The following is an 18814-nucleotide window of genomic DNA, read 5'->3' as shown; positions in this document are numbered from 1 at the left end:
TGCCCACTTAGTGAGTGGCAGGTGCTTTACACTAAGTATTGAGGGACACCAAAGTTTTGCCACCCCAAAATTCATCTTTTGGGATATTGATTTTAAGCTGGTTATTAAGGAAAAAAAGAAAGAACTCAGAATCTTTGATGCTCCCCCTTCCTGCCTAAAGAAATTAACATAGAAAAACCCCTTCAGGAAAGGAACCTCAGCATGGTCACCATAGCAGATTCACCTTAGCACATATGAATTAAATGTGGCAGATGGGAAGAAATCTAGCAAAACTCGTTTGTTGAACTTCCTTTTGTGTCCTATTGTTCTGGGTTGTCCAGCAAGAACTTGTTTACCACATGGTGTCCACCTGTGAATTACCTGCTTTCCCTTTGAAATCCCGGACCCCCGCCCCGCTTTTCCTTGGTCCAGAATGGCATATAAACCTCAATTGCCCAATGTGTTTCGGGTCTCCTATCTTATGGCACCCTTGCATGTACATCCCTAATAAACTTTGGACATTTCCTTCTGTTAATCTGTCTCTGTTAAACTTGATTATTAGCCCAGCGAGAAGAATTTAGAAGGGGGGAGCAAAGCTTTTTTTTTTTTTTTTTGCGCCCCCACAGAATCACATATATGCTTCACGACAACCTTTTAAATAGAAATTATTTTTTCTTTTTTTGTTTAAACTGAAGTTCAGTGAGATCAAATAACTTGGGGCAAGCCCAAAGACAAGTTGGTCAGACTCTGGGGCCAAAGGCCACAGTGGTTTCACCAGGACAGAGCCTCCCTTCCAGTCTCTCAGAAATTTTGCCAGCTGGCGTGACTCTGAATGCACGGGAGTGGGTTGGGCAATCAGGTGAAACTGCGCAGGAAACTAAACACTGAAAGCGGTTCAAAAGGAAAGGAACCACCGCGGCAGGAAGCTGAAACCAGGAGATAGACAACAGGTAAGGAAGGGCTCCTGGCGCAGACGGACTGTAGCCTCCTCCGAGAACTTAGGGGCGGGGCCTGGGCGGGGCACCTGGGGACCTGCGGACCCTCGTGGACGGCTAGAATTGCAGCCTCTCCGGGGAAGTGGAGGGGAGGAGAGAGTGAGTGCAGGCCTTGTGGCAACCTCCGTGAGTTGCGGAGGCAGCTCCTCCTCACCGACCCTACACCAAAGCAAGGACTGCACTCTGCTTTTCTGGAATGCCGTTCCCGTAGACAACAGGACGGGGCCTGGAGACGGTTCTGCACAGGGTGCCCCCTCGCAGATTGGTACGACCCGTCCCCGCCGCTGATCTGGCGGCTGCGCGCGCACTCTCCGGCGGGGCGGGGAGGCCTCGTGGCGCGCTCCCCTAAGCTCCCTGCTGCTCCGCGTCCCCGCGCCGCCGGGTTACGCGCCCGCGCGCCGGGACCTGGGCGGGGAGGCACGGCCGCGGGGGCGCGCCCCGTGACTCCGCCCCGCCCCCTCCCCTGAGTCCCGGCTACGCGGCTCGGCGCAAGGAGAGCGGGGACCCGCGCCCCCGCCCCGCCCCCGCCCGGCGCGTGGAGGCCCCTCGGATCACAGCAGCCGCGGTAGCCGCCCGCGCGGGATGACCTGGGGCGGCTCTGGGAGCCGGCTGCCGCAGGAGGTCTGGGGGCTCCGCCGGCCCGCCGAGAGGTGCGGGGTGGTCCCGCCTCGGGGTCGGGGTACGGGCGGTCGGGGCGGGCGGTCGGCGGGCCCGGGTTCGCGGGGTCCGGGGTTCAAGCGAGGTCCGGAGACTCTGGGCCGCCCCGCGGGGGCGGATGGAGAGTCAGTGACAGGGACGCGCTGGGCAGGTGGGACGAGCCTGGCGGGGAGCGGGGGCGCCCGCACGTCCCCAGGGAGTGGGGTCCCCGCCCCTCAGCTTCCACCCGCAGGGCGCCCGCGGGACGGTGATTTATGTGGGGAGAGCAGGAGAAACGTCCTGCACAATGTATCTTTCTCTCCCGTCACAGACGCTCTGACTTCCCAGCCCCAGGGAGTGCATTTTCCTTCTTGAAGCCTTCTGTGGGTTGCATTATCATTTCTAAACACATTGCAGCTCGCTATTTATTTCAGCCTGCAGCTTCCAGACCTTTGTTGTTTTTTTCTTCACATATAGGAATTTCAGTCATAAATCACTGAAGGAGGTAGAGGGACTCTCTCGCCTTCCCTTCATTGTTCCCCTGAACCCCATCAAGTCAGGTGGAAGGCTCTCCAGAAGGAGCCCTTCTCCAGAATGCTTGCCTTTCCTGGCCGGGACTACAGAGGGTGGCAGGTGCTTTAAGGGCAGGCTGCTTTCCAACTGAGATCTAGAATTTAGGGAAACGTCATTAACAGAAAGGCAGCCTCTGTGCCCCAAATCAGATACCTTGAGAAATAGAAGCCTGGACTAAAAGGAAACATGAAATGTATTCTCAGGTCATTGGCCAGTAAAGGTGAAAGAGGCCACATTTTGATTCCATGCCTCACTGATACCATAACCCTCAGACTCCCAACTGACTGACACTGAGCACATCTAATGGACAGTGTCTGGGAGCAGGCGGTGGGAGGGGGCTGGGGAATGAAATGGGTTTATTCTCAGTATAATTCTAAACATTCGATTACATTTTAGAGCTCATTCTGTTTATTTAGAGCTCTTTTTTTTTTTGAGTAGTCGATTTTAGCTGAAAATCGAGAGGGGGTAGTTCAACTTTTGGACAAGATGAAAAGAAACTTCAGAAAATTTGTGGAAATTTTAAATTAGTGCTTAACTAGAAAGCATTCTTCAGCACCCAGAGAGGCACCAAATACCGTAGTTTCTGTTACGCACATCTTGAAATAAACTGCCTCATACTTAAGTTACACGGGAAGGATGGAGAAAACCTGTTTCATTTTGTAAAGACGTGCCCTGGGTGTGTGTTTGGCAGTGAATAGAGCAGAAACGTTTATATTTCTGTAAGAAACACACAACTGTATATTGTTTAACTTTCATGCAAAAACTCGGATATAATATTTGGGAAATCTGCCTTTGTTTGAATAGTGCAGTCGACCAGGAACATCAGTTACTAGAGATACTGTGCTATTGTTTGTGTAGTAACTCACTTGGGATGCTTTGACTGATTGCTGTTTCTCATCAACCTCCTCTTCTGTGGAAAGTACTTACACAGCTCGGCTCTCAGGCGGGGAGGTACAAAGAGCCCTTAGCACTTGGAACACACTGATCTAGCCTGTGTAGTTTGGCTCCTGCATCAGTCTCACTCCTTGCCTCCTTTGCAGGTGGTTTGACGTTGCCTGAAAGGAATTAAGCGCACTTTAAGATAGGACTCCCCCCACCCCCATCCCAGGTTCAGCAAGGTGTATGTATAGGTGAAGGCTTTGTGTAGGAACAGGAATTTCTGTCATAGGGCTTTGCTCTAAAGAGGTCAGGTAAAATTTGTTGACCAGGTCTGCTGCTTTCCTCTTATTTTTCCACTTAGCCCTTAGGCTTTCATGACTTCCTAGATGACTTTATTTATGGTTTTGTCAAAATAAAAGTGGAAGTAACATTTTTCTTCTCTAGAAATGGTTCTTTTGCAAACATGTAGACTAAAATTTGGTGATTGTTTCTAAGTAAAATCCTGGGGGAATAATTTCAGGAATTCACCAGTATCGTAGTGAAAGCATCCTGGGGATAGGAAATTAAAAATAACTAACTGACAAATTTGTTACGTATAACATGTAATTACAGTAGCTGTTGCCTTGTTATTAGTAGTTTGTACTAAGCAGAAGTGTAAATAAGACAACACATCAGAAGAGTAGATGAGCTGTCCGCCAGGTAGTCTTTACATAGATGATGATCTTACCCCTTACTAGCAGCTAACTAGATTAGAAAGAGAATTTGGAGTCTGGTTGCTAAGTGATTGCTTTGAAGGACTTGATTTTACAGTTTTTGATTGGTGATTTTTTCCCCAAGAAATTTTGTTCACTTGGATTGGATTAGAGAATGTTTTATCTTTGTTTAAAAGTTTATATTGTGTTTAAACGTTCCATTTATTTATAAACATTTCATTTATAAATTTTTGTTGTGTATGTGGTATACTAATTCACTGTGAAGAGAATGGAGAGGAGGGCCTTGATTCTTTTCAATTAAAATTAGGTATATGGAATATACTTAATGTTGCTTTACAAATATTAGATTACAATTAAATGAAAAACTGGTTTGTTGATTTTCTTTTTTTAATCCTTCAAGTTTTCCCTCATTGTTTGTGCTCTTTCCCTCATTGTCAGGCTTAAAACATACAGTATCATTGTCATCTGTCTCCTGAATAATGGTCCTGAGGTGATATTATTAATGTGGCTTTTTAAAATCAAACTAATTATACTTGCCTAAAAGAGCCACATGTGTGTGATTCTAGCTGCCTGGTGCCTTTTGAGAGCCCTGGAGACAAGCTAGTGAATAGAGCTGAAAATTCATTCTGTATTTGATTAAATGGAACAGACTCGCTGCTCCTTACCCCAGCAGGGGCTATGAGATCTCTTGATCCCCGAAGCGGCTCCAAGACCCTGGGAATTCCATTAGCGAGCACCTGAGGAATTTCTGCCCTGCAGTGCCGTTTTTGTGTGTGTGTGTGTGTGTGTGTGTCTGTGTGCAGAGGGACTGGAGCAGAGTGGTGAGGGGAGAGTAGTGGGAGGGGGCGGAGAGAGGCTGCATTAGAAGACTCCATATGTTAGCAGATCTAAAATCAAGGCATGACTTAACAGCTTATCTTGTAAAAGAAGAGCCCAACCCAAAGGCAGATTGTTAGTCAGGACTTTCTTACAGGCAGGACTGGGGTGGTGTGTTTTTAGTACTGAAGTGTACGCCGCTGTTAAGTACAGAAAGTCACTTCTTGCTTTCCCTCCGAAGCACAAGCATATACACGTTACAGACTTGGTAAGTGTTCTCTGAATGATCTTTTGATAAATATGTAAAATTGTGTTACAGTTTGGTCTTGCCTGTAAGGGCTGATGTATTGTATTGTTGCAGTAACTTTTTAAACTGAGAGCAAAATCTGACTTTTACGTGAAGCAAATCGTTTTTGCAGAGGTGAAATGCTTTGAAGAGGCATATTTCAGTTTACTCTTTTGTTTTTATATGATTTTATTGTGTTTTTGTTACGTTATTGTAGAATTTAAATTCATGTAGGGTATGTCTCTTTTCTGTTGTCTTTTAAAGAATTCTTTCTATTTCTAATATTTTTTAAGGCATTGCTTTGCAGACTTGCTAGCAGGCACAAGTAAATGAAAATATATGTACCAAAAATATTCTGTAAAAATCTTCGGAGCAAAATTTTTGAGAAACAATAGTGTATCTTCCTTCCCCTACCTCACCTCCCCTGCCCCAAATAATTTTTGGATAAGTTTTTCAGAATATTAGCCCAGTTTGTTTCTTGAGTACTTTTCAAGGAAGAGCAGTTCTGAATCGGATGGTGTAGTTAATTGATTTTCATCTTCTGTTAAACATGAAGCTGAATTCCAGTGCTTGTAGTTTTTCAACCAATGCAGAATGCAGTAGTTTATTTGATGGTTAATTTGATATTTTGTTCCTGATTAAAATCATATTGTGTATCACAGTTCTTTCCATTCTATAATCATGTAGTCCTCTACCAAATTCTTCTCACAATACAGTGTGTTTAGAAAATAAAGAAGCCTTTTAGAGAGTATGTTTAATTTCTTTCCACCTTAATCCCGGGCATGCCTTCTACTAGTATGGCCAAATTGAAAGGACTTGCGAATGAATTGGAGTAAACACTAAAGTTACCATTGTGCCTGTCTTGGTTCCCAGTTGTTCAGTTGCTTTGCTGTGTGATGTATTTTGATGGCCACAGATAATAAAAAACTACCCCAAAGAACATTTTGTTCTATGAATCAGTTGAAATGTGAGTAGGGACTTCAGTTCTTGAGAGCCAGTGATGTATCTTTTAATCATAGAATTAAGGAAGGGTGAGCTTCCTTACACCTTACTTAGGAGAAAAAAACAACAACCGGGTTATAGTGTTGAACTTACGTTATATATTATTCTGCTTCTGTTCTATTGTTTGGAATTGTGTGGTTGGTTTTATTTTTATATTACCCTAATACAAATAGAATTAAGAAGTTCACCTTTAGCTTGCTCCTCAGCTATTCGTGTTACAGACTGGCTCACCTCTTTTTATTTATGTGAGCTTGGGTAGTGATCTTGACCTAAGCCTTGGTTTTCACCTCTGCAAAATGGGGATAATAGCAATACTGTATTTCCCTGAAAATAAGACCAGGTCTTATGTTAATTTTTGCTCCAAAAGACGCATTAGGGCTTCTGTTCAGGGGATGTCATCCTGAAAAATCATGCTAGGGCTTTTTTTCCGGTTAGGTCTTATTTTCGGGGAAACATGGTAGTATCTCTTACCACTGTTGTGGGGGGGATTACAAGAGATAATGAAAATAAAGCGCTTGGCATATGGTAAGACCTCTGCGAATGTTAGCTGCTGGCATTTTTGGTAACTTCTCCTGTACATTAGTATATTACTTTGATCCAGAAGTGATTTCTTTGAAGTATTAAATAATGAGGAATTCTCAGAAGTTAGTAGTAGTGTGGGCATATGTAACTGCTGTAGTTGTAGTGTGTTACAGTTTTCTTAATTTTGCAATTGAAACTTAAAAGGCACTTGGAAACAATGTGTTGAATTTTTTTTCAGTTGAGGTATAATATGCAAATGTACACAAGGGTACAATGAATGTACACTAAGTGGACAGCCAGATGAAGTTTCACATAATCACATACGTGTGGTCACCATTACCAGATCAAGATCTAGAACGTTTCCTTCACCTCAGAAGGCTCCCTGGTGCCCCGCTCCTGACAGCCCCACTATGCCCAGCAAGCAATTCCCACTATTCTGACTGTAGACTGCTTTTCACCATAGATTAGTTTTGCCTGATTTTGAACTTTATAAAAATGGACTTATACGGTGTGACTCTTTTTATATCTGGCTCATTATACCTGTGAGATTCATCATCTGTGTTATCATGTATTATAGTAATTCATGCATCTTATGTGTGTGTGTTTTGAAATTCATAGTAGTTCATTTTATTGGCACATTGGGCACATGGTCATTGGGGAAGAAATAACACCACTTCTTCCTAAATTATTAGAAAATCAGATCCTGGGGTGGCTGGTTAGCTCAGTTGATTAGAGCGTGGTGCTGAGAACACCAAGGTTGGCAGTGCCAGTTCGATCCCCACATGGGCCACTGTGAACTGCGCCCTCCTTAAAAACAGAAAAGAAAGTAAAAGAAAATCATATCCCAATGGCTAGCTTAGAAAAATAACCTTGACCTTATTTTTATACATAAAAAATGGGTTAAAGGTCATATAATTACCTTCAGTTACAATTCCATAAACCAAATCCTTTGATAACTACATTCATTTTATTTTTTTTTGTTGTTTTTAGAGAGGAAGGGAGGGAGCCTTAAAATAGAGAAGGACCATCTAAGGTGTCCTTCATTTCTAGGATTTAATGCAATAATCAATCCTTGTAATTGTACAGAAGTGACCATTACCCCAGCGTTAATGTAATATTCTTTTAGAAGAAGAAGAAAACCGCAGTGTTATTTTGGGAAAAAAAATCCACCTCAAATGGAAGAAAATGGAGCTAGGATGTTGTTATACTACAAGAAAATTTTAAAGAACTGGACCGCACACTTATATAGGCTACTAACCTTAACAGTTGCTGTCAGGTCATGCCTATATGTTTATTTGTATTGCTGAAGTTTCCTAATATGCTAAATAAAATTTATTTCCCCAAACAGTGAAATAAGAACACAAGATGATGTTGATGAACCAGAAGTTTTTGTTTAAATTTTGGAGGGGGCCGTGGTTGAGGTTAATGATATTTCTGTTGTTGGAAATGTTGGTGAAGAATTTTCTGGATGTTCTGCTTGAACACAAGTCACTTGTCTCTCCAGAGACATTGTATTTTCAGCATTTGTAATTTTATTAAATCTATTATTCATAGCTCCTTGACACAAGCTCATTCATCACATACGGCCACGTGCAGGGGTGGGTTCCCCTGCACTCCAGAGGGCCAAGTTATCCCCTTTTCTTTTTAAATCAGACCACAGGTCGGCAAGATTTCAATGGGGGAGGGAAACTTGAAATAGTGATATGTGATGCATCTTTTGTTCCATAGGGGCACTCAAAAGAGGCAGATTTTCTTTAAACCAAGGAAGAACTGTCTGACAAATAGAGCTGCCTCATGATAGAAAATGTTCTTTTGAAGGTGTATGAGCTCCTTATTATTACCAGACATGTTCTAGTGGCATTTGCAAAAGATTTTGCGGAAAGGATCTATCTCTTCCTTGGGCCTTTGCAGTACTAATACTCCCTGAAATAAGTTTTATGGGGTAGCTATGCTACGTAACTACCACATACGTGATTTTGGAGGGAGAAAATGTGTTAAAAAGTTTCAAACAGCCATTGGATAAATAAATTTTCTCAAACCAACCCTAGTATAAAGTTGACTGATTCTACTTGCCGGCTCTTTCACTTTAAATGTAATTCTTAGTTTATCACTGACAAGTAAATGTAAAAGATTCTTTCTATGTTTTTCCAATGTTCTAAGTGTATCGGTATCAGAAATGGTAACACTTTACAAGTATAGTATTTGTTCCCTTTCTATATAGGTACACATCTGAGAATTTACTTGAAGCCATCTGTTGACCCAGTTATTTATTCACCCCACAACAAATTATATAGTGAAGTACAAATTAATAAATGCACCTCTTGTCTCTCTACCTTCTCTCCTCATCCAAGCTTTTCTACACTTGAATTTCAAGAGCGAGAAATAACTCATGGGGGGAGAAAGCCTATTATCAGTGACTTATCCAAGCAGTGAAACTGTATTCTGGGGACCACCGCTATTTAACCATGTACATGCACATCTTGTATCTGTAAATATATGTCAATTTATGTTAATTGATATTTAGAATGGTTAAAGGGAGTATAGGATCCTGAATCACCAAAATAGTATTTTCTCTATTTTACTAAGCAGTTTTCTATTTATGTATACACATATAACCCTCTGTGCCCTCCCAATAATCTATAGGAAGGTTTCTCTTTAATCTGTTACCATTACTGTACCCTTCTAGCCTCTTTTTCAAAATTTGGGAGAGGGATGAGAGGAGATTCAGAATGTGAGACGAAACAATCCTGCTTAAAGTGTTACTGCCTCTTCTCCCTGTCTCCAGTCTTGGTTTTCGACCTTTCAAATCATCATTTTCCTACATTTTGCCAGAGTCATGATCTTCTTAAAACAGAAATCTGGTCATGTAACTGCCCTTAAAATTGATTTATCCACAGGCCCTGAATTGCTCACTGATGAAAGCCCAGGTCTTCAGTAGGACACACAGGGTACCTGGTGCTTCTGCCGTCCTTGGCTCCACCTGGCCTTCTGTCCTGCAGGCGAGGCTGATACCGTTTGCACGTCTGTCTCCGCCTTAGCTCAGTCCGTAAGGACAACCTGATTTCCGCCTAGATGTCATCATTCCTCTCACCCTTTCCCTTGCACTGTGCCTAACATACGAAACACCCAAATGTCCTGTAGGTATCAGTGCTAAAGCAGTGATTCTCAGATGTTCATGTGCATTTGAATTTCTTGTGGGATGTTAAAACACAGATACTGATCAGTAGGTCTGGGGTGAATCCCGAGATTCTCCCTTTCTAATAGGTTTCCGACAATATTAATGACTCTGGGTGGACCACACTGAGTAGCAAAATGCTTCACTGTCTCCTCTAGGTCCATGGATGATTTCAAAACTCAGTTCTCTTAAAAATCCAGTGAAATCAGTGACTCTCCATGTCAAGTTTAGGTATGCCACAGCTTCAGATAATGAAGATTAAAGAAAACTATAGATAAAAAAATAGTTAAATGTTGAAGATACTAGGACATCTGTTGTCACATATTACTGGAATGCTTGGCTAATATTTGAATGATTTTATATATTTAAAATGTGTATTTTTGTTCTGTGTAACATTATTAGGTCTCTAGAGAGCTGATGTCATGTTTTATGTGTTTGTTTTCATAAACAGTATTACAGGAGTTCTCCTAGATATATAGGGACTAAAAAGTACGTTCTGGCTTCTGTCTCTTGCCAGGGAAATTTCTGACAGTGGCTTTTTATGGTGTCAGACTAAAAGTAATTAGTATTTTCTATTTTACTATAATTTGATATCTGTTCAGTGAGTAATTGTACACATTGCCTGGTTAGAGGTAAAACGGGCAAGGGGGACGAATGTTTAATGGACAAAATACTACTTTTATCAGGCTATAAAGTTACTGTAGTGACATCAGGACTTGGCAGCCTCTTATATTCCAATAAAAAGAAAAACAGCATCATAAGCTAGGAAGAAGACATTTTTCTTGCCCATTTGTTTTGGCTTATTTTCATGGTTTTGGTCTCAGGGCGTGTGTATAACAAAATAACACAGTGAATAACAGGCAGTAAGAATTAGAGAGTGAACGTCGTTTCAGCCAGAGCGGACATACTTCTTATCACTTGCCTCCATTTCAGTAATTTAGACTGTTTCTCTCAGATTGGTGACTATGAGAGTATAAGAGTGAGTATGAAGAATGCTTAGCTATAAAATGGAGTTAAACTTCATTGTTGAGGCTTGATATTACTGTGTTTCCCCGAAAATACCTAGCCGGACCATCAGCTCTAATGCGCCTTTTGGAGCAAAAATTAATGTAAGACCGGTATTATATTAGACCTGATATTATATTACACTATATTATGTTATAAAGACCTGGTATTGTATTGTATTATATTATATTAGACCCGGATTATATTAAAATAAGACCGGGTTTTATATTAATTTTTGCTCCGAAAGACGCATTAGAGCTGATGGTCTGGCTAGGTCTTATTTTTGGGGAAACACAGTACTTACCTTGCAATATATTGAGAAAGTTTGATGATTGGCTTATAAGGTGGTCCTGTGAGCGTGAGTGTCTCAATGTAATTATGAATGTGACAGTAGAGTTTGGTAGGAAAGCTGCTATTATTCCTCTTTACAAACACCAGTAAAATAACATCGTATTGCCAATCAAATCTATTTGACTGAATATAGTGCCTCCTCTTGCCTGGTTTAAATTGTTCACTCTTGTGAAATTAGATTGGTAGATGTTACCATGATTTAATGGCAGCACGTATACCAGGATTTCAGTTTGGTGCCCAAGCATCTGAGTGGTAGTTCCAGCAGATTTGGGGACTATGAATATTGAGAAGATATTTGTATAGTTCCCCTGAGTAGGACTGCACTGAAGTCTTACTGTAGTGTTGTGCCCCTGATTTACGTCGTGGGTTCATCTTACTGTGATCACCTTCTTAAACAAGGTTATTTGATCGTTTCTTATGTTAAGTCTTGGCTGTTCATCCAAAGTGAAGTTTTGTTCTACAGTAAGGAGGATTCTAGCTCTGATGAGTTAAAGTATATTTTAGACCTAATTTTAAATATATACTTCGACTTAACATTTTTTTCAAGTCATAATCTGATTAGAACGTTCTGATCTCTTAAATGGTTCTTTTGATTCCTATTTATTGAAAATTGGGCATAAGTCCTTTTTCAGGGCTAAGTCCTTTTTGAAATTAAAGCAAAAAAACATCAAACTTCCCACCCTGAGTTCCCAATTCCAAGCTCTAGTCACCATGTTTTAAATTATTTTGTATTTCACTTGGGTTTCCCTTTTAAAAGAAGTTGCAGGGGTCTTGTTTTGAGTATAGACCTGTATAGGTCTCTCATATAGTTTTCATCATCCATTTAAGAGCTAAAGTTGTTTTTTTAATCTCATGGCTAACTGAAGCCAAATTTGAGTCATTATAAGACGGGTTGTTAACTGTGGTCTCCTATTAGGCTAGCAAACACAGTTGTCATTATTTGTTATTTCTTTTGTGTTTGAGGATGCATTTTTAAAGAGCTATTGTTATAGTGGTTAGGTCTTAAAATAATTTCACATTTGTTACTATGACAGCAGCCGCAGTGGGGTTTTTAATCATACAATACGGCTTGTGCAGAGATTTGATATCAATGTTTTGTGGCATCAAATAAATTTTAGCTCAGGGAATTGACTACATACATCTTACTAGTGTTAACAGGAGTCTTGTAGCTAACTCCCAAAGTGGGATTTTTAAATATGAACCTTGTAAGTCAAGGCTGTGTCCCACCCCACATGAAAATAACAGTAGAAACTTTTTAAGAAAAATTGTCAGTGTTTCACTTATGTTGGGATTTCTTTTCCAGATAGGTAGATTACTAGGGAAAATGTAAGAAAATAATTAGTCCTGTAGAACACAGACTTCAGTGCTTGATCAGATTCATGTTTTCTTAGCTAATTAGCATACAGAATATTTAATTAGTTGTGGTTATAGATGTTAGCTGATCGTGGAATCAAGTCAGACTCCCGAGGTCTTCAACAACCAGGAATGAGAAACTGAGTTTTGAGTCTTTTTATTTGTGCAAGTAAGGGTTTTTTCCCCCTTCATGTTGAAATGTGAGTTTTCTGGGGGAAAACAATCCTTTCATTTGACATTTAATAAGCAAAATCCCTGTTTGCTTATAAAAGTTCTTTCTAATTCACTGAGAAATACTAGCAGGTATAGTTGGGCAATTTTATAAATAAATAATGTGGTGACAAAGAAGTGAAGTATTGCTTTTGCAGAGCAGGGCCCTTGTTTGCGTGCCCTGCAGACTTATGGTGCCTCCAGGGCATTGGGAAGAGAGTGCTCTGCCCTCCCTGCGTTGTCGTGAGCACAGACAGGAGGTGTCAGAGGACGTCACATTCCCTGAGCTTGCTTAGCTCCTTGCTGAGTAGTCATGAGTTCAATTACATCTTCTGTCCCGTGGTTATTTTCATTCCATATACAGAAGAGTTTTCTCCCTCCCTCTGTGTCTGATGGTGATCATTTCTTAAATAACTTTTATAGAGTCCTTTGTACGCTGCAGTGTTTTACAGGTGTTTTTTGTTTTCTGTTTGCCCTAGCTGTATGAGTGGAATTTTCATGAGAATGGAAATCATGAAGACAATAAATGATTGAGCATTGGTATCAGATACAAGAGTTTTAATACAGTTCAAAGTAGGTAATCTTTAAAATCTCTCTAAGATTGGAAAAGGAGGCTATTTGAAACTGTAGTCTTTTAAAACTTAATTTAGGTTATAATTTAACATTTGTGCTTAGGAATAGACTAAAATAGTTGAATTCTAAGTCGCCCCCGTCCCTGCCCTTTTTGGCCTTGGACATTTCTAAATCACAAACTACATTCTAGATTCTATTGGCCCAATGGAAAATATTGAAGTGAATTTTGCCCAAGATAAAATTGACCTCCTGGTGTCTTGTATTTTTAATCTCCTCTGAAGAGGTCATTTGATGGGTTTTTTTCCCCCCTAGCCACAGGAACCCTTGCTTTTCTAATATGTTTCTTTAGAGCAGATACTTAGATGCTTAGAAATTCTTTAACAGTATATTCCAGCTGAAAATGAAGTTTTAAAGCCCTTTCTAATTATATGTAAAGTAATAAAATTAGCAAAGGGGGATTTTTAGAAGTAAATATCACTTTACATTTGTGCCTTTAGTTGTGGAATGAATATAAAATCTAAATTGATACACTCTTTAACAGTTGTTCCATGTTACCACGTATCCAAAACATGACACATGATGTTGAAACATAATTTCGTTTTTTCATTTATTGGAGATGTTAGAAAATGAATACAAGTTTTGCAGTTTTAAGTGATTTTTCTAGTATTGCTTTTGTCAATTGTTAGCTATTTCTCTTATGGTTTATATTACTGTATAATGTTGGATAAAACAAATGCCATGTTATTTCACTCTAGATTAAAACAATTGTTAACTGTTTAATGAAATAGTTTAAAAACGGTTTGATGACCGGAATGAGAAGGGAAGACAGAAAAATGGATATTCTTAAAGGCAAATTTGCCCCTCTTCTTTGGTTGGAGTGAAGACTGAGTTGTAATAGCAACTGAGTTGTAATAGCAACAGAGTCCAGCTCCCAGTAAGAGGTGTGAGGCTGTTTATTTTCACTCTGGAGATGTATATACTACAGAAGGAAAACTCTGGCCTTGCTGAACCTAAGCAAATCATTACTTATCTATGATCTGGCAAGCAATTTGATTAAGGCTGACAGAACTCGTATAATATCAGATCCAGGCCCTCTCAATGATTGATGAGCCTTGTCTGTACGGTTTTTTTTTTTTTTAATTTGAAAGGAGAAAAACTGAAGAAGAATGAATACTTCTTCAGACCTCTAATTGCCAATCATAAACCAAGTCTGTAATGTAGTTTTGTCTATAGTGGTTAATGTGTATTAATTTGTATGCTGCTTTTTAGGTTATAATTAAATGGCTTTAAAGTGATATTTGTGTCAGCAGGTTGATTTGGCTTTTACATGATTAAATTCTTGAAATTTTAGAGATCTTGTTTCGTATTTTATTATCTTTCTTGGTTTTCTTTGATGTTCTCTATTTAGTCTAGTAGAATTTTTAACCTATAAAGAAGTTTCATTTTCATTCTCTAATGAAATGGACTTATTTGGAAGTCCTTGGCTATAAGGCATTTTCAACCCCTTGCTTTTGTCAACCAATGATCTTTGGATGGTCTTTGGCACCGATTCAGTGCCAACAGGAATTCCCGATTTGGGGGTCAGTGAAGAAGAAAACTTTCCTCAGTACAAAGAGCTCAATTGTGATACAGCAGCTCCACTGTGAGGAGACCCCAAGGCAAGGCGCTTCTCTGGGTAGACAGCTCTGCTCAGCTGTGCTCTGGTCTGTTCCACCTGCTCCACTCTGCTCCAGCAAGACATCTCCAGTCTGGAAATACAGTGTGCAGTCTTCAGTGGAAAGGGAAAGGCTGCTCCCTGAGTCACAGGGCAGCTGACTTGTATAGACAGAAGTTCCTGCTTCTGGTCCCCAATTGGCTGGCCTGTCCTCATGCAAATGAGGACTCCAAATCCTTGCAGTTTGATTGGTCCAAAAAGTACTGTCCTGATTGGTCAGAATGGTGTTGCTCTGATTGGTCAGTGAAGATGCTGATGGGAGAACTCCTTTAGAAGGGCTGGCTCAGATAGCAGAAACAAAGTGCATGCAGGCAGTCCAGTGCAGACTTCTCTCGGAAGTGTGGTTTGCATGAAGAGGCACCTGGGTAGAGATGGCTGCTAGGCTCTGTTTTTTAAATTTGAGCCCAGTTAGCCACCAGGAACCCTTCTTAGTAGGTATCCTCTTTCTCATGGTCCACACTTCCTAACTACATGAAAATGATTTAGACAATTGTAATAATTTGGGCCATTGAGTGTTGCTGCTGACCACTTTGCTGTATTATTCGTTCCTTATCTCATTTTCAGTACTAGCAGATTGATACTGTGCGTCACTGGAATGTGCCACATGTTCTTGGCAACATTTTAAATCATTAGTCACGTACAGTGCTGAGTTCAACCAAAGATGACCATTTCTTGTTTTTATTATTCATACGCTGCTTAGTAGAAATGGGTATAGGACTAGAAGACACTCCCCCCATTTGAACTATATTTAGCATATGGAGTTTCTAGATTACTGAAACGATTGAATTGAGCATGAATTAGTTTTCTGTAAATGGAATTTTGTTAACCTGGAAATTTTCAGGTTATGTATCTTAAGGATTTAGGTGAGGTTAAGCTTTGGAGTCAGTGCCTGGAGTCAAAGCCAGACTCTGTCATGTTCTAGTGTTGCAGCTTCTCAGCACTTCAGTTTTTGCATCTGTATAATGGTGATCCAAACGACTGGAGCCAGGAGTTGTGGAACTGGAACATGACAAATGGTGGGCTACGGTCTTCCCTTGTCAGCTGACCGCTGCCTTCTTTATCCTATAGTTTCCTTCTGTTCACAGTAATAGTAATAACGCTTCAGGAAGGACACGCTTAGTATTTTCTTGTTGTTTTAAATGTTGTTGTTGTTGTTGTTGTTTTTTAGGTGAGTGTTGAGAATTCCATCCTTCTATCCCACAATTTGGCCTGTTAGTATATTTTTATCACCGGAATCCAGATTTTCAGGGAAGCACGGAAATTTTTGTAGAGATGCTGAACATGTTTGCAGATGAAAACATTGTATCACAACTCTACAAATTATCACAACTCTACAAATGCAGATTTGTAAGATATTCCATCGGGGGCCTATAAAATAGAGGATAAAGCTTGGTGGTGTTGCTTTCGTAGAGTTTTCTTGGGGTGGTGGTCTTGGTGGCTGTGGAGCTAGGTAGCATTTACGAGATTCTTTTAACCTTTTTGATTTCGGGGAATGTGAATCTTGACTTTGGAACTGTAATTCTTGTCCTATCACCCCAACCCATTCTCAACCCAGATTTGAAAGGTGTGTGACCAAAGAAATAGCCGTGTTTGTTTAAAGTAATATCTTACCTGAGATGATAATATCCCGTAGTTTGCTAAAAAGTAGTTAGTTAGCACTCAAAAGTTGACTGTGTGACTTTTTCAAAGGGAAAAATTCTTATAAACTACTGTTGATTAACCGATTTTTATTATTAATCTCAATTATGTACAAAATAAACCAGATGCAAACTTTTAATAAAACAAAAACAATTTTACAAAGTAAATATTGACAAAACCACAAAACCAATATAATTCAAAAATTTTAAATAATCTTTAAAAAAAATTTGGGGTTGTGTTGAGTTTAATAGTAGGAAGATACTTTTGCTTATTTTATATTTCACTTTTCTGTTTGATTTGATTCTTTTTATTTTAAGCATGATTAACATTACTTTTAATAATGAACTTGTTTTTAGTAATGAATTTGTTTTTAATAATGTACTTGTTTTTAACAATGAGCTTATTTTTAAACACTGGTCCATTGTTTTGTGGGTCAATCACTATATAAGTACACCCTGATACATAATACTGAAAAACTGAAACCATGCAATGAAATGTATTTATGTATTAATGTTTACTTTTTGTTGATGAACCATAGTAATGTGTGGTCTTTGCAATACGTGTGTTCCTAATGCGGTGTTACACCATTTGCTGTGTCACATACTTTTCAAGTTTGGCACACTTGTGTTGCCATGAACTAGAAGGTAATTCACATCTCCTACTTTTCACCTGTTTCAAAACTTTCTTTGTACATGTCATTGATATGATCCAAAAACAAATGCAAATTGGGCACTGAAATCTAGTGGCATGTCTTTATTGCCTAGCTGATGATCTGGAGTAAGTGTACAATAATTTGAGTTTCAGCAGTGCAGAAACACAATGAAATTAAAAAAAAAAATATTTTCCTACCTCCAAAAATCCATCTGCAGAATACAATAGAGAAAAAGAACTAAAACATGGTAGGTTTGAGAATCCTTACAGAATAAGAGGTGGCTGTGGATTCATATTGAAGTAAATGGACATCAAAACATACCTGTAAAACCCTGAAAAAGACCGTTTATTTAAGAAGCTGTGTGTAGAATGGGGATTACCCATTCAAATTTCTCCCCTGTCATTTATTAGCTGTGGAGTCTTGGGGATGCCATTGGAGCTTTTCTGCATTTTCGTTTCCTAATTTAAAATCGGAAATAATACCTAACTTTAAGATTGTGAGGATCATTTAATAATATCTGTGAAATCTTTCACCCATAAATTTAGTAATTGGTAGCTAGCTATTTGGAATAATTAATCTCATAAGATGGGTGTTTGGTAAGATACGTAAATATATATCCATTTCCACACAAGTTATTCCCTCCTAGTGGAAGCAAGAGGCAAGGGTGGAGTGGAGTATCAGAATGATTTGGGAAGGTTTTTCATACTACATGTAGAGCCCCACCTCCTCAAATCACGTGCACGTGACCCACGATTGCCCCTGTGGATGTGTCATTACTCTCTTGTACCAAGGCAGAAAGATGGCAGATCTACTGACCAAAACATTTGAATTTTTCTCTGGTAGCTTTGATTTAAATACTTGTACAATAGTTTAAGATTTTAATTTTATAATTTTCATAAAGATGAACTTACTTATTTATCCAAATAATTAGCCAACTGATACTGCTTCATACTGACAGGGAATGACTGACCCTCCTCTCGTGTATTTATAAATTAGTGTTGTGGCAGATTGCTTACAAAATATATTTGATTTTCCTTAGATATTTATTTACCAAATTCAAATCTTAAAAAAAAAAAAGTGTTGGCAAGAGGTGGAATAGATTTACTTGATATTTTAAGGAAATTTATGGACTAATTTACCAGTTAATTTGGCCGATAGTCTTTAAATATACTTAAAATTCCTCCTAGAGCATTATTTCCCCATTTAATAATTGCACTATGTGGTAGGATTTGTTTTGACATAGCTTGCTATTACATGATTTTGACTATACAAAAGTTTAATTCATGTCGCAAGGAGACATGACTACATACCATAAAAAAATCTGATATTTTAACTTGTAATGCTGGTCTCTGTCATAAGTGTATGAAGAGTCTATATTTGTTTTAGCTACAAATCCTTTTAACAGCCCTAAAAGAGATTTCCATTTACCCACTGTCGGTCCTAGACCTATAGAATGGGTAAAATCATTAATGTTTTGCAGACTACTGAGTCATTTCTGTTTGTGAGCAAAGTAATAGTGCTTCTGGTGTTGTCTGTAGTATCTTTTTTCCCCTTAGGTTTAAAAGGACCTTTTGATAACGTCCATTATTTAAACTTTTCACCTTTGCCTATGGTTTTTCTGTAATGCTATATCACTTTGATAGTCATTTGCCGTCAGTATCAAATTCCTAGTTTCGTAGCAAAGTCTAAAAGTTTGGTCTCTAAAAGTTTGGTCTCTTTTGGAGGGAAATGTTCCTAAGAGG

The 18814-nt window shown here is 39.4% G+C and overlaps 1 protein-coding gene across 7 annotated transcripts in view; it reads left to right on the top strand.

Annotated features, from left to right (window-relative positions):
• Positions 1-841: 841 nt before the first annotated feature.
• CDON (cell adhesion associated, oncogene regulated) overlaps positions 842-18814 on the top strand; it is a 91946-nt gene continuing 73973 nt past the window's right edge. For 3 of the 7 annotated variants that reach the window (XM_033098000.1, XM_033098006.1, XM_033098005.1), the window contains exon 1: positions 1434-1624. The gene's annotated coding sequence lies outside the window, so the exon portion shown is untranslated. Of the gene's footprint in view, positions 930-1129; positions 1240-1433; positions 1625-4717; positions 4860-13047; positions 13069-18814 lie in introns of those variants that run through there. The other 4 variants (XM_033098002.1, XM_033098003.1, XM_033098001.1 and 1 more) reach the window with 4 other exon arrangements.

This window comes from Rhinolophus ferrumequinum, chromosome 25, assembly GCF_004115265.2.
Source record: "Rhinolophus ferrumequinum isolate MPI-CBG mRhiFer1 chromosome 25, mRhiFer1_v1.p, whole genome shotgun sequence".
In the NCBI taxonomy this organism is placed as follows: Eukaryota; Metazoa; Chordata; class Mammalia; order Chiroptera; family Rhinolophidae; genus Rhinolophus; species Rhinolophus ferrumequinum.
The sequence above is the reverse complement of the archived record's forward strand: the minus strand, read 5'-3'. Positions and strand labels throughout refer to the sequence as shown.